Raw genomic sequence first — 13,187 nt, forward strand, 5'->3', positions numbered from 1 at the left:
CACACATCTGAGATAGATAAATGAATGAGAAAAAAAGACATAGCTTCTTCCCTACTATTTGCAAGAGGCTGACCATTCATTTTGAGATCTCAAGCAAAACACTGAAGAAGAGGATAAAAAATATTCTCCATGTATCTACTCCCCTGGATTATGATCTGATTGTCAGCAGGGAGAATTTATCAATCAGCAAATATGAATTGAATGTACTGTACCTGATGCCTGGTATAAAAAAATGAATCATAGATGTATTCTATGATCTAATTACAATGTAAGTTCACTAATAACCAATTGCAAGAGTGAATCCGCACTGTGTGGAGAATAGCATGTATGTGAAAGATGCATTTAACTGTCTCTGTGTTTATTCTATGTAATGTATTGAGTTTGGTGTCTTTCTACCTCCATTTAAGTTTTGGTATCACCATATACTATATAACCTTGGTTGAGGGACCAATACTTTATGATTCAGTATTGTCATTTATAGATTGTGGCTAATAATTACACCTTCTACATGGATTGTTTGGAAGATAGAACTTCTGGAACATGATAAGTGTTCTGTGAATTCTAGTTGTTATTGTCTCTAAGTGAACATGTAATATCATTTCTGTATTTATGACCAAGAAAAATAAGCATTTCTCACCAATGAGAGCCTCAAGCCTTAGAGAGGAGGTCAGCCTTTAAATGCATAGTCTGCCTAGACAAAGAGGATTCGAGGTCATCCATAAGATGTAAACAACATGAAAATAGAAAGAATACCCAGTAGACTAAAGGAAGACAAGAAAAGCTGTACAAGATTTAGGGAGGCAATAATGAATTTTAGTAGTGAGCAGAAAAAGGTGACATGGCAGTATGTAGACCATGTAAATACATGCCGGGACTCATTTTTCTCTTTCAGGTTATCTGGCCTGTCTATCTGAAGGAATTATCTTCCATCAAAATACATGACATAAAACAGCTACGTAACACCTTAGTAGCTCTGTTATTTTAACCCACTGAGACTAGGCCTGAATATTCTCAGTATCTGCTGTCATTTTTTCCAGTTATCCTTTGCTAAAACCTATGAAAACATCTTTCATTTACCACTAAAACTTTAGTAGGCACTCCATATGAATTTTAATTAAATACCTGTGTGCAGAATATAATCTCACATCTTTTCTTCATGTATAAAATTAAACAACACACTCGATTCTGTGAGAATATGTGATGTATACAGACATATAATTTGGACTGCTTAGGAAAAATGGAAATAGTTTCTCCACTACAAAGCTTGCTATAGCAAAATATTAATGAAAATGAATGAAGGAGCAGACAACTAATGCAGAAGATGTTTTCTAAAAAGCTTGTTTTCTTTGGGTGGTAAACAACATATTTGCTGACGATTAAAATGAAAAGCTCTCTTAATGTAGTTTCAGAATCATTGACTTTGTTTATCTTCAGTTAGGTCCTACACAGAAACAAATCAAATAACGACAATGTGTTGATTGATTTCCCTTTTAGATTTTTTAAGCTAAATATAGGTATGTCATTGCTGTAATTGCATATTTACTATTTTCCGTTTGCAGCTTCTACAGTGACAAAATTCAACCCTCTGTCATGAGTTTAATATCTTAAACTGTCCTAAACATTAGCAATGCTGTGATAGATGAACAAAACCAACAAACACTTCATACATTGTCACACAAGGCTTATTTAGACTGCTATAAATTAGTGGTTTGTGAGGAAGATATGAATGTGGGTAAAGTAAGATGTGTGAAACTGCCTGGTGAAAATCTCACTCTGTGATGTGACACTGTTTTATTAGTGTCTTATAAGATCTAAGGCAGTTTTGCCTGGCTTTTTAATCTGCAGTTATTGTTTAACTATGTCAGCTGGCCAAGAACAGTGCTATAAGCATGATCATGTTTTTGCGTAGTATTAGTTCTCAAAATTTGATTTAGTAATGAGCATTACAAACAGAACTTGTCAAAAAAAAAAAAAAGAGACATTTTGCTAAATCAGAGAAGACCCATTCCTTCACAAAAGAGATTCATATCCTGTATTTAATGGTTTGACCCAAGATCTGATAAGTATCCTTCAAATACATAACTGCTTTTAAGTGAGAGCCATTGACAGAGATCTCTATACCTAAACACTAAGCCCATTATAAAATCTGTACATGTGGTCTGTACCAATTATTATCAAAAATATTAGGAGAGAGAAACATTGAGTAACTTTCAAATAAATGACACTTCAATATTCAATTTGTTCTATCTTTTCAAGCAGAATTAGTTTTGAGAAGTATTTTAGTTCATTTATTATTGGAAAAGACCTTACTAGCTTATTCAAGCAAGAAAATTACCCCAAAAGCTTGCAAGATTTATAATGCTTGGGAAAAAAAAGGCAATTCAAAACCTAATGAGACATTTTAGGCCTCATTTACATCCCTAACCTGACCCATTTTCTGCAAAACGTTTTTGTTGTTAATTTACATACTAAAAGCTAGTTATTTATCCATCCCTAACCAAAAAGTTGATGAGATTACTAATACCACAGTGGTGTTAACATTACCCTAAAAGCTAAATACAACCATTTCTAGAAGGTTGACTATTGAGTCATTTATTTAGCTATAATCTTTATTACATGCTGGCAATGCACACAAAGTCTGAGAGGATGACATGAACACCTGAATATCTTATTGCCACACTCACTTTAGTGGCAGGAAATCTTTAGGAATGCACACTTTGGAAATGAAGCACATTAAGGTGCTCTGTGTATGTGCACATATGCATACAATCAGAAACATAAATAATGCGATGAAACACATTATCTCAAACAAGTTCAGATACCATAAATTTGAATATCTTAAAACTTTGCATACATTTGGAAGAGATAATTATATTTATGGAGCTACTTTTAATATAAACTCAATATTTTGAGAAAAATGACAGAGAAGATCTGAAGTGCATAGTTGCAGAGTAAAAATATTCCTTGCTGCCTTCAGGAATATTTATATTTTTTTCATGATAGAAGTAGAAAGTAGAATGATGCTTACCAAAGGGTGGGAGAGATTGAGAGGAAAGCAAAGTAGGGAAAGTGAAGTAGGGAAAGCTTGTAGAACAGGTACAAATTTGGAGATAATAGGAATAAGTTCTAGAGTCTGGTAGAAGAGAGGGTTTTGAATACGTTCTTAAAAAGGAATGATAAATGAGGTGATATATATGCTGTGTACTCAAACTTGATCACTATCCATTGTTTATTTGTATCAAAACAACTTGCTGTACCCTATAAAAGTGTGCAATTATCATGTCAATTGAAAATATATATCTATATATATCCTTAATTATAAATGTTTTATGTTTATATTGCAGATATATTTATGAATGATTTTATTTTATATATGTACATTTTATTATCTACTATTGTATATAGTCACCATCTGTTAATAATTGTTATTTTGATAGCTTGCTCACAAAAAGCACTGAATTTATAGTAACTTGACTAATATTCTTTTTAACACAAGTGTCTATGGAATATAAACTGTGGGTGGAGCTACAGTTGGGCACATGTTCAGAGTTTTACACTTAGAAATATGACTATCCTGGGCTGTAATTTCCTTTCCTTCTAGCATAAACTCCCTCCCTAACTGACATTTATTAAATCCCAACAGGATCCAGAGACAGAGAAATGCACAGTGTATCTCTGTGGCTCCTTTTTCAGGGGATTTTTAACTAGACTGCATCATGAGTCCCTTTATTAAGTAGTGTGTCTTTCGGACAGCGTTGCCCTGAATTTAGTGTGTTCCACATCTCCTGCAAATCATCCTCCTTAGATTATCCTAGCATTGCATTGTTATCAAGATCATTGTGGTATCAAAGGAGGTCCCAAACCCCATCTAGTGTTAATGGTAGCTCCAGAATCTGAGGCTGGCTCTTATAAGACACCTGTAGGTCAATGCCCTCAGTGGGAAAATGTGGCTCTGTTCTTTTCGTATTTAACTTTAGTTTACTCAATAATGAGTTTCAGATTGTATTAGTTTTCAGATACTCTGCCACTGTATTCTTCCCTTTAGAAGAGGTTTTACAAGATTACATACAATCAATAGGCAAAGAAAACACTCCTTAGTAAATGAAATTGCTCATAACTCATCTGCAAAGTAAATTGCATTCACCAAAATGTGTTATCTATGGTGTATTAAGAATTATGTTGGGCCAGGTATTTGGCTCAGTGGTTCTGCCACCTGCCTCACAAGTGCAAGGTCCTGAGTTCGATCCTCAGTACCAAAAAAAAAAAAAGGATTATGTTGGCTGGGGGTTTGGCTCAATGGTTCTGCCACCTGCCTCGCAAGCACAAGGACCTGAGTTCGATTCCTAGTACCAAAAAAGAAAGAATTATGTTTTTGTTCCCTATTTGGGGCCCTGAAGAACTATTGGCACTGAAGCTATGGTCTTCATGGCTATTACCACCATCTTAACTATGTCTAACATGAAAAAGAGCTCATAATGAAAACTCCATAAAGGGTAAATGATTTTCAAATCATTCTGTTCACCTGAAAATTTAGGTTTATGTTGTTTTCACATGGCACATCAGACTCTCCAAGAAACTATTCTGCAGTTGACTATTCAGTGTTACATTTACCTATTTGAAATATCTTATGGCATGTCTCTAATGCTAGACTTTATTGATAAAACTCAGTGAACATTCTATTTTCTGTGATAATACTGACTTTCTGCAGTTGTCCCAAGTAGTGTGTGCTGATAAATGACACAAACCATCTCATTTTCTTACAACATGCTAACATTGTATGGCATAGCAAAACATTTTTCATTTTTTCTGGATATCATTTTGTTTAATCTCTGAGGATGATATCATTCAATCCTGCAGTTCCTGTACTCATGCCAGACATTTCACGATGATCTTCAGCTACTGTATCTCTCATTATTTCCCAGAAATTAAATAAGTTTAAGATTTCATGTCTATTAATGCCTTTTTAAATCATTTGTTCTAGAAATCTTAGGTGAGTACTTTCATTTATTTCTAAATGAATTATTTAGTAATAAATGAAACAAACTTGATCCTTGCCATTGTTGTGCTTAGAGCAGGGTTGAGGGAGAAGATAAATCAACAAAATAATTACATATGATGAGACTGAGTTCAGCATACAGAAAATAAATATAGTACTGTAATATTAGTTATAAAGGTAAAGTAGGATTTCAGGCTATGTGGCTAAAATGATGACTTGAGCTGATGACATTAACATCCAGAAGAAAAAGTAAAAAGGAGCCAGCCATTTAGAAACTAATGAGAAGAACATCCGAGGTAGAGAATGTCAATACAAAGATACTTAAATTGTAGTCTGTTCTGGGAATTGGGAGAAGATCACTCTGATTATATGCTAGCATGCAAGATAGTGCTGGAGAGGTGAATAGGGTAGATGAGGCCATGACTATGGCAACAGACATTGGGCACCATTGGTGCTCCCCTGAATTGAATTTACATACCCAACTCTGACCACCACCTCTGCTTTCTCACCCTGTCCCATCATAGATGGTACCTGCTTCTGAATAAGCTTATGGCATATAGGGTAGAAATAAAGAACATGAGTTTTCTGAGAAAAACTCCCAGTACCGGAGACCTGTGCAGTAGGTTCCAGTCTCCTGCCTAGTGTACGCTGCAGGGCTGAAGAAAGACTCAAAGACAGCATTAAAGAAAAAAGTGGCGAGCCAGGATGGCCAGTGCTGAGCAACCAGCAAACGCCCTGATTAGCCCAAGCCACTGATGTTTATTTATAATCAAATTGACGTAGAGGGGAACTGCATAGGAGAACAGCAGTTGGGCAGTTGCTGTGGGTGCTAACACAGGCAAGGCTTATAAAGTAAAAGACAAAGCATTCATGAATTAAAAACAGAATAGACACAATATAGAGTTGTAATTAGAACCTTGTCCTTTGAGTTAAGAAGGTTTTAGTCGTAAGAATGGAATTTGGGGGTAAGTTACTCCAACCTCAGCTAACATGTTATCTCATATTGAGCCCCACAGCTTCACAGGTCATTTCTCTGGTCTCTGCTGTGGCGTTAGTAGGAAGGTTATGCTAACCTGTGCACGACCACAGTGCTTATGAGATGCTTCTATGAATCACATAACCTTCAGTCAGACTCGCTTCTTAAAATGAGCCAATTGAGGGGTTAACTCTTTACAGTCTGCACTGCTTACAGCCTGCTTTGGGTATAATCAATAAGGTGGTTCCTTACACCCAAGAGAAAGAGAAAGGAAAAATCCGGATTAAATCACTCAAGGTTTTTTTTGTGTGTGTGTAATCTCATCCATTAACGAAATAAGCCATTATATATCTCCCATACCAAAAGAAATGAGAGGACAGAAATTCTGTGGATATCTGTACTAATGGAGTAACTATAAAATAGAAATATCGGAAGTGAAAAAGTAACTTCCCAAAAGTTGTGTTGTCTCCCTCACTTCTGTTGAAATAATGATGAGAACTGTATCATTTTATAAAGGAAACATCCTTTACATAATGTTGGCACTTTAAAAGCTTCTATTAAACCCACAGTGTGTTGTAAACAGGCCAGATATACTGAAATACATTATCACAATAGACTCAAGCATTATAACTTGAATATCCCAACAAAACTAAATCCAATGCCAACAAGAGGAAAACCAGTCTTGATGGATTTGTTACTTAACTATAGCCATCCATATGTTTTCAGTGTTTCATCTACATCTTTAATGAATATCACATACCTACAAGTGCACAGTTGTCAAAATTCACTACATGTGCCTCTTTTCTAAAACAAAAACTTGAATGCTCCTGTACTGATTTATGTGTAAACAGAAATATTCTTCTCTCTCCAGGCAAAGAGCCCCTGCCTGAGAACTGCACTGTAGGATAGGTGGACACTCATCTTCACTTTGGCAGAATCGTTGGGCCTTCACACAGCACACAAAGTTCACCCTACTACTCTGCAGCTCAGGAGCAGCCCCCGGTGAGGCCACAGCAATGGTGAGTGTACCTGTGAGGCCAGGAGCTTGGATAGCTCAGGCTTGTAGACATACTTTTTCAGATTTTCTAATAATCAATCTTGTCATTCTTTCTGACAGAGTGTGAGACTGTCACACAACTACCTTCTCTATTGCTACTTTTCCTATATTCTGCCTGCAGCCCTACTAATTCTGTGAATCAATGATATCTCATTTTCTCTTTGTGTATGTAAGTATGCTACAAATGCAAACTTAAAAGGAGAGAGTCAGAGACAGAGAGAGATAGAGACAGAGACAGACAGAGAAACAGAGAGAGAAAGAGAGGGAGAGAAGGCTATTTTGTAAATCCTTATATTTGTTATCATATTTCTTTCCATATCAGTCAAAAATAGCTGACACAAATGTCCATTTGCCAGGAACCTTTGAAATACAGTAATTATTTATGATTTTATATAAAAGAAGTAGAAAATGCAAAGCAGCTTTGGTTCATAAAACAGGAAAGATAAATGTTGCCAGGGAAAAAAATCTATAATAAATGTGTAGTGAACTATGTGAATGAAAATCTGTTGTATGCTAGTGAGATTGTTAAATGGAAATCAAGGACATTTACTGTGTTAATGAGTGAGTCTTTTCCAACTACAGAAAAGCAAGTTTATTTCAGAAGACATGACATGTAAATCTAATTTGTATTATTAGAATATTTTGGACATAATGATTATACATATATTATAAAGTAAAAGCTGTATAAAGCTGTACTTTTTTTACTGTAGTAATTTAAAGTATTTTTTTTTGAGGGGGGTTGGAGTTTCTAAGGTTTTCCAAACTTAATTATAATTTTGTTAACTACTTTATAAACAAGAATTATAAAAAGTAGAGAAGCATAAAAATTTATGATTTGCTGCATTATATACCCTCTGAGTGTTCAACTATTTTAAGATCTCTGACTATATTTAGAGAGAACTAGTTTCAGTATGTGATATGGGCAGAAATGAAAGCAGAAATGCTACAGAATATCTAAATGTCACAGGTGTTATTGGAGTGGAAATGTACATTTCTATACATTTTATAGGTATTATATATAACTAGAGTTTTACACCATATCGTTATACTTTATTTTCTGACTTTGTCACCTATCACCTTTTTCCAAATTACTAGAAACTAAAAATACCCTCATAAAACTAAGATTATGATTGCTTTCACAAATAAAGAAAAGGTAGGTTTTAGCTATCATTAAGATATATGCTATATATCATTTTTCAATATTGCTGGTGGATTGAGCTGAACTAAACATACACTGTAAGAAATCCCGAGATGAAGGTCTTATCTGTCAATGTAGAAGAGATTTGACTTTGGCAATTACTAATCTGGGAAATCAAACTATTTCAAAACATAAGGGTGAGAGAAATAAGTAATGAAATTATTATAGGAAAGTTATGTTTCAATAAAAGTAAAGTTGAAAGAAAAAAGTTATTAATGAAGAGATTTATTTTGTTGAGCCTTTTGGTCACAAAATCAAAGTTTTCACATTCTTTACTGGGTAAAATTCATTAATTTTTTCAGAAATTACATAAAATTAAGAAATTATTTTCTTTCAGAACAAATTGAGATATGTTTTTAGTTAAATGTATTATATAGAAATTAATGAAAACTCTCTTTATCACCAGATATTAAGTCAATTTGGTAATTATTGAGCTACTAGTTAATATGTTAGTAACTATATTTAAATAATATCCTTATCAGTTTTGAGAATGTTACATTAGTGAGTGAAAAGATATGATACTTTCTAGGAAGGACCAGTCTTAGCCCTGAAAGCTAAGAATATTCAAACTGTGCTCCAGTATATGTCTGTTCTGTCTGATGATGTCATCATAGCAACATTTATAACCAAAATATAAATATTTGTAAATACTATAATAAATACAGTAGGCTTTTTTTGGAGAGCGTGTTTTGGAGTTAGCTACCTGGGCTATATTCACTGCAAACACTTTCTGAGTAATTCTGCAGAAATAAAACAACACTTGAAGGAAGACAACTGCTTTCTTTTTAGGACAGGAAAGATTGTAAAACAAAAATAACAGCTGCTCTTTTCCTGTGATGATTTCGTTTTCTCAAGATCATGTTAACTCACTATGGGAAAAAGAGAGGTGGAATTCAGAATTCTTTTGCCTGTTGGGAATTTGAGCATCCAAATCTGAGTGTGACCTGACTTGTTCACATTTCACCAGTTTCTCATATTCTTCTATTCTCTTTTAAGTTTCCTTTCATGTTTTGACAATCTTCCTCAGTAGAAGGTATAGAAAACATCAAATTTCATGTCTTGAGTCTTCATTCCTAAACCTACATGAGTTAGTCTAGAACTAATATTTCCTTAATAAGTGGTGTCACTGAGAAGAATGAAAATCTCACTTTGAATATGCCACTGTAATAATTTTAAGTTAGGCGGTGGTAGTTAGGCTGTAATTAGTGTGAATAATGGTAACAAAGGAAACACTATGAAAAGTAATTTCAGTCTTTAGAGAAGCATTCTTCCACTTTACAAATATTTATGAGGAGAAATTCTGTTTTTTGGTGTTGAGGATCATTAAACTCATACTGAACCTATACTGTGAATCACTGGCAATGGTTCTGAGTAATATAAAATATAAAGCACAAAATTTTACCTAAGCTTACTCGTAGCAGGTAAAATTATCATGGTCATAGAGAAGTGGACAGGCAAATGGAGGATGTGATATTTAAGCAGACATAAAGCTTGATCAATGTGAGAAAAAGTAGATCAATGTGAGAAAAAGTAGAGAATTTAGGCAGAAGAAAAATATGGACAAAGTTTCTGAGAGGAATAACTTGGAATGTCTATGGAACTAGCAGGAACCCAGTGTGCCTGGAGCATAAAGAGCAAGTAGAGGAGAGAATAAGAAGAGATCATACTAGTTCAACAAATGAAGAAAAGCTTACACAGATCCTTCTTTACCCCATTATAGAAATTTGATCTTTTCTTCTAAGTGCTATTAGAAATCCTGTAGGCAGGAGAGTGATGAGGTCAGATTTCCATCAAAAATCACCACTCTAGGGCTGAGGATTTTGCTCAGTGGCACCACTCCTGCCTTGCAAAGGCAAGGTCTTGAGTTCGATCCCCAGTACCACACACACACACACACACACACACACACACACACACACACACAAACCAATAAACAAACCATTACTCTGGATATGTGGAGAACAGAAGAAACATGGAAAGGGGAGGGTATAGCCAAGCCAATCTGGGAAATTTTATACCACTTCAAGAAGGAAAAAAGGATGAAAATGTAAAGGCAAGAGGAGACAAGTATATGCTTCTACTGTTGGTTCCCAAACTAAATGGACTGGAGAAGTTAAAGATGAGAAACGGAAGGGGCCACAGTGACTCATGATTGTTGCTGGTGATTTCCTAAGTTAGGTTCAGTTTGCAATGGCTGCAAAATATCTAAAGTGGGTATATCCTAAAAACTTAATTTGAAGTATATAACTTAGAAATCTGAGCCATAGGTCTTAATTTAGAATCACTGGCTTTTAGATAATAACTGAAGCCATGCTGGTGACTGAGATTCCTTGAGAAGAGAACACGAGTCCTGAACAGAGAGTAGCATAAAGAACTCCAAATTTTAGTTATTGATTAGTAAAGGAGGAACTGCAAAAAAGGCTGAGAAGGTATAGACAGAAAAATAAGAGAAAAGAATGGAGACTGGAGCCATCCTAGACTCCAAGGGAAAGGATAGTATTTCAGCAAAATGCTTAAAGCTCAGTAAGGTGAAGATTCAAAGTACTTCTTGAGTTAAAGAAAGACATCATTGACATCTTTACAAGAATTTTGAGAGACAACTGGGGCTAAATCCATATTGAAGAAAGTTGTTTTATCAATGATAGAGAAAGAAAAAAGATGAACAAATTCAGGCAACCCCTTCTACATTTAGCTGGGAAATTGAAGAGATAAATAGAAAATGCATCTAGGAACAGATGTGAAAGAAGCAGGTCATTTAAAAAATAATAGTGTAAGGTTCCTGAGAATTGAGAAAATAGGCAGAGATGGGATCCAGCAATCTAGTGTAGAGAGTGGTTCTAGAAGGAAAATAAGTATCTCTTCTATTGTATCATAAGAGAAGGAGGAAAGGATACATACTAATACTAAATGACTTTTTTGGTTCAGTGACAGGAGGTTGAAGTATTTTCTGTATGAAGGAAGATAGTGTTGAGAGTATTGGGAAGAGATGGAATCATACAGCTGAACTAAGAATGTTCCAGGCAACCATTGCATTGAGTGGAAAAGAATAACAACTAGAGAAATGCAGGGGGATTGCCCAGCATTACTGAGAGGCTATTAATAAAGTCAATGGCAATGAGTAGTTAGAGTGGTACTTGAGTTCCTCCAGAAGCTCTCCTGTAAGAAAACTCTCATGCTTACATTAACCTATGATGAAAAATTTCCAAATAAGTGGATAAGGAGGGAAAGGACATAAGACAAAATGATAGTGACAAAAAATGAGTGAATAGGGATACTGACTGTGGCATCAAAGGAAGCAAAGAGAAAGTACCTGATGTAAATATCCTGACAGAATCAATAGTAGACTTAGAGTAACAGCAATTAGGCTAGGTAGAGAAGATGCTTGGGCTGAAACATGAGGATGTCTTGATTTTAAAGTGAAGTTGGTTTTATGACACTGGGAATGGGTGACTATGGTGGAAGGTGGAATGCAGGAACATATCACCAAAAATGTGGCTATCAGAAAACCAAGAGGCCAAATTATGACACCTAAGGATGGCAGTGTTTGGGTGGGTTGTGTTGGTTGCCAAAATTTTAAATTAACGAAGAGGCCTGTAGTAGTAGATAGCAAAGAGAAAAGGTGAAGTGACACATAACAATTTAGCATGAGACTTAAAAACTGCACTCCCTGTAAGAGAATAAAGGAAGGAGGCACTGTACGTAAGCAGCAAGGAGCACGCTTTCATTCTCACTCCATATGTTTGTTTATGTTGCATGGCTTGAGAGGAGACAGCTGAGTCTGCAATTCAACTAACTACTTCCATTAGTCGGATAGCAATGCCTGAAATTTTTATGGGAGTCAAGTCTTTCACTAACTTATCTTGGCCAGCAAAAGGATATCCCAAGTCTAGGAAGAAATGCCCAACAGACTCTTTTGGCATAGTGATCAGGGGCTCCTGGGTTTAAAATGTGGCTCTATTACTGTTGTACTATATAGCAGGTGATCATTGAGATGTTAATCTGCACATCAAATTCCTTGTCTGTAAAATGGGAATAAATGTAAGAAGTTCTACTATGGGATGGTGAAAGTTAATAAAAGTCATAATATAAAACCAGACTGACATTACCTGTTACATATGAGGTATTAAGCAGATGCTGATGAAATTACTATCATTCATTTGTCAGGTACTTCATAGATTAACGTTTCAAGCTCAAATAATTCTAAAAGTCTTGAAATAGTGGACCGTATTCTCTTCTTTCTCCACAGCATTACATATTTTAAAGTACCTTCAAGGTGCCCTTTGTTCTATGTCCAACCAACATATTTATCATAAACCTGCTCACATATTTTCCAGACACAAAATTTTTCTCTGTTCAACCTCTACATACTGAACACAGAACTTCATCTAACAATATCTTCAGTACTTGAAACAACCTGACTTGATATACGTGCTAAACAATATTTAATTTAAAATGATTAAAACAGGAACTTATGTTATTTAAATGTATTTTTCTCTAAAAGTACTATAGATATAAAGCTAATGTAGCTAAACAAAGACAGTAGAGATTTTGTTCTTCATTCATTTTAAGTTCTGTTTTTTGGTGTTGGCTATGAAGAGAGATAATTATGAATTACAATGATCAGTCATAGAAAAGATGAAAGTTCTAACATCCACATATGATGCCTGCTGAGCAGAGGTCTTAATCTGGCAATATTTCAAATATGATAAAAAGATATTTGAGTAACATTTGGCAATGGTTTATAAAACATTAAATCCCATAGAAATACATTTAAAAGACCTAGTATTTCAAAGTTTAATAATTGTATTATTATTTAAACGAATCACTTTTAAGATGTCATAATGAATAGGAAACCAACCATGTGAGCCAATATATCAGTCTCTTAAAATTAAAATTACATTAAATAATATCTAGGCTGTTGACTATGATATAGTTAATAGTGGTAGGGGCCAGGGATTTA

The 13,187-nt window shown here is 34.8% G+C and overlaps 1 protein-coding gene across 17 annotated transcripts in view; it reads left to right on the plus strand.

Annotated features, from left to right (window-relative positions):
• Window positions 1–13,187, plus strand: part of Tenm3 (teneurin transmembrane protein 3) — a 2,554,979-nt gene that overhangs the window by 1,241,166 nt on the left and 1,300,626 nt on the right. For all 17 annotated transcript variants that reach the window (XM_087217023.1, XM_087217025.1, XM_087217024.1 and 14 more), the window contains one exon: window positions 6,844–6,991. The gene's annotated coding sequence lies outside the window, so the exon portion shown is untranslated. The remainder of the gene's footprint in view (window positions 1–6,843; window positions 6,992–13,187) is intronic.

This window comes from Heterocephalus glaber, unplaced genomic scaffold (assembly GCF_053883595.1).
Source record: "Heterocephalus glaber isolate CG9 unplaced genomic scaffold, H.glaber_assembly_v1.0 deba00001461, whole genome shotgun sequence".
Taxonomy (NCBI): domain Eukaryota; kingdom Metazoa; phylum Chordata; class Mammalia; order Rodentia; family Bathyergidae; genus Heterocephalus; species Heterocephalus glaber.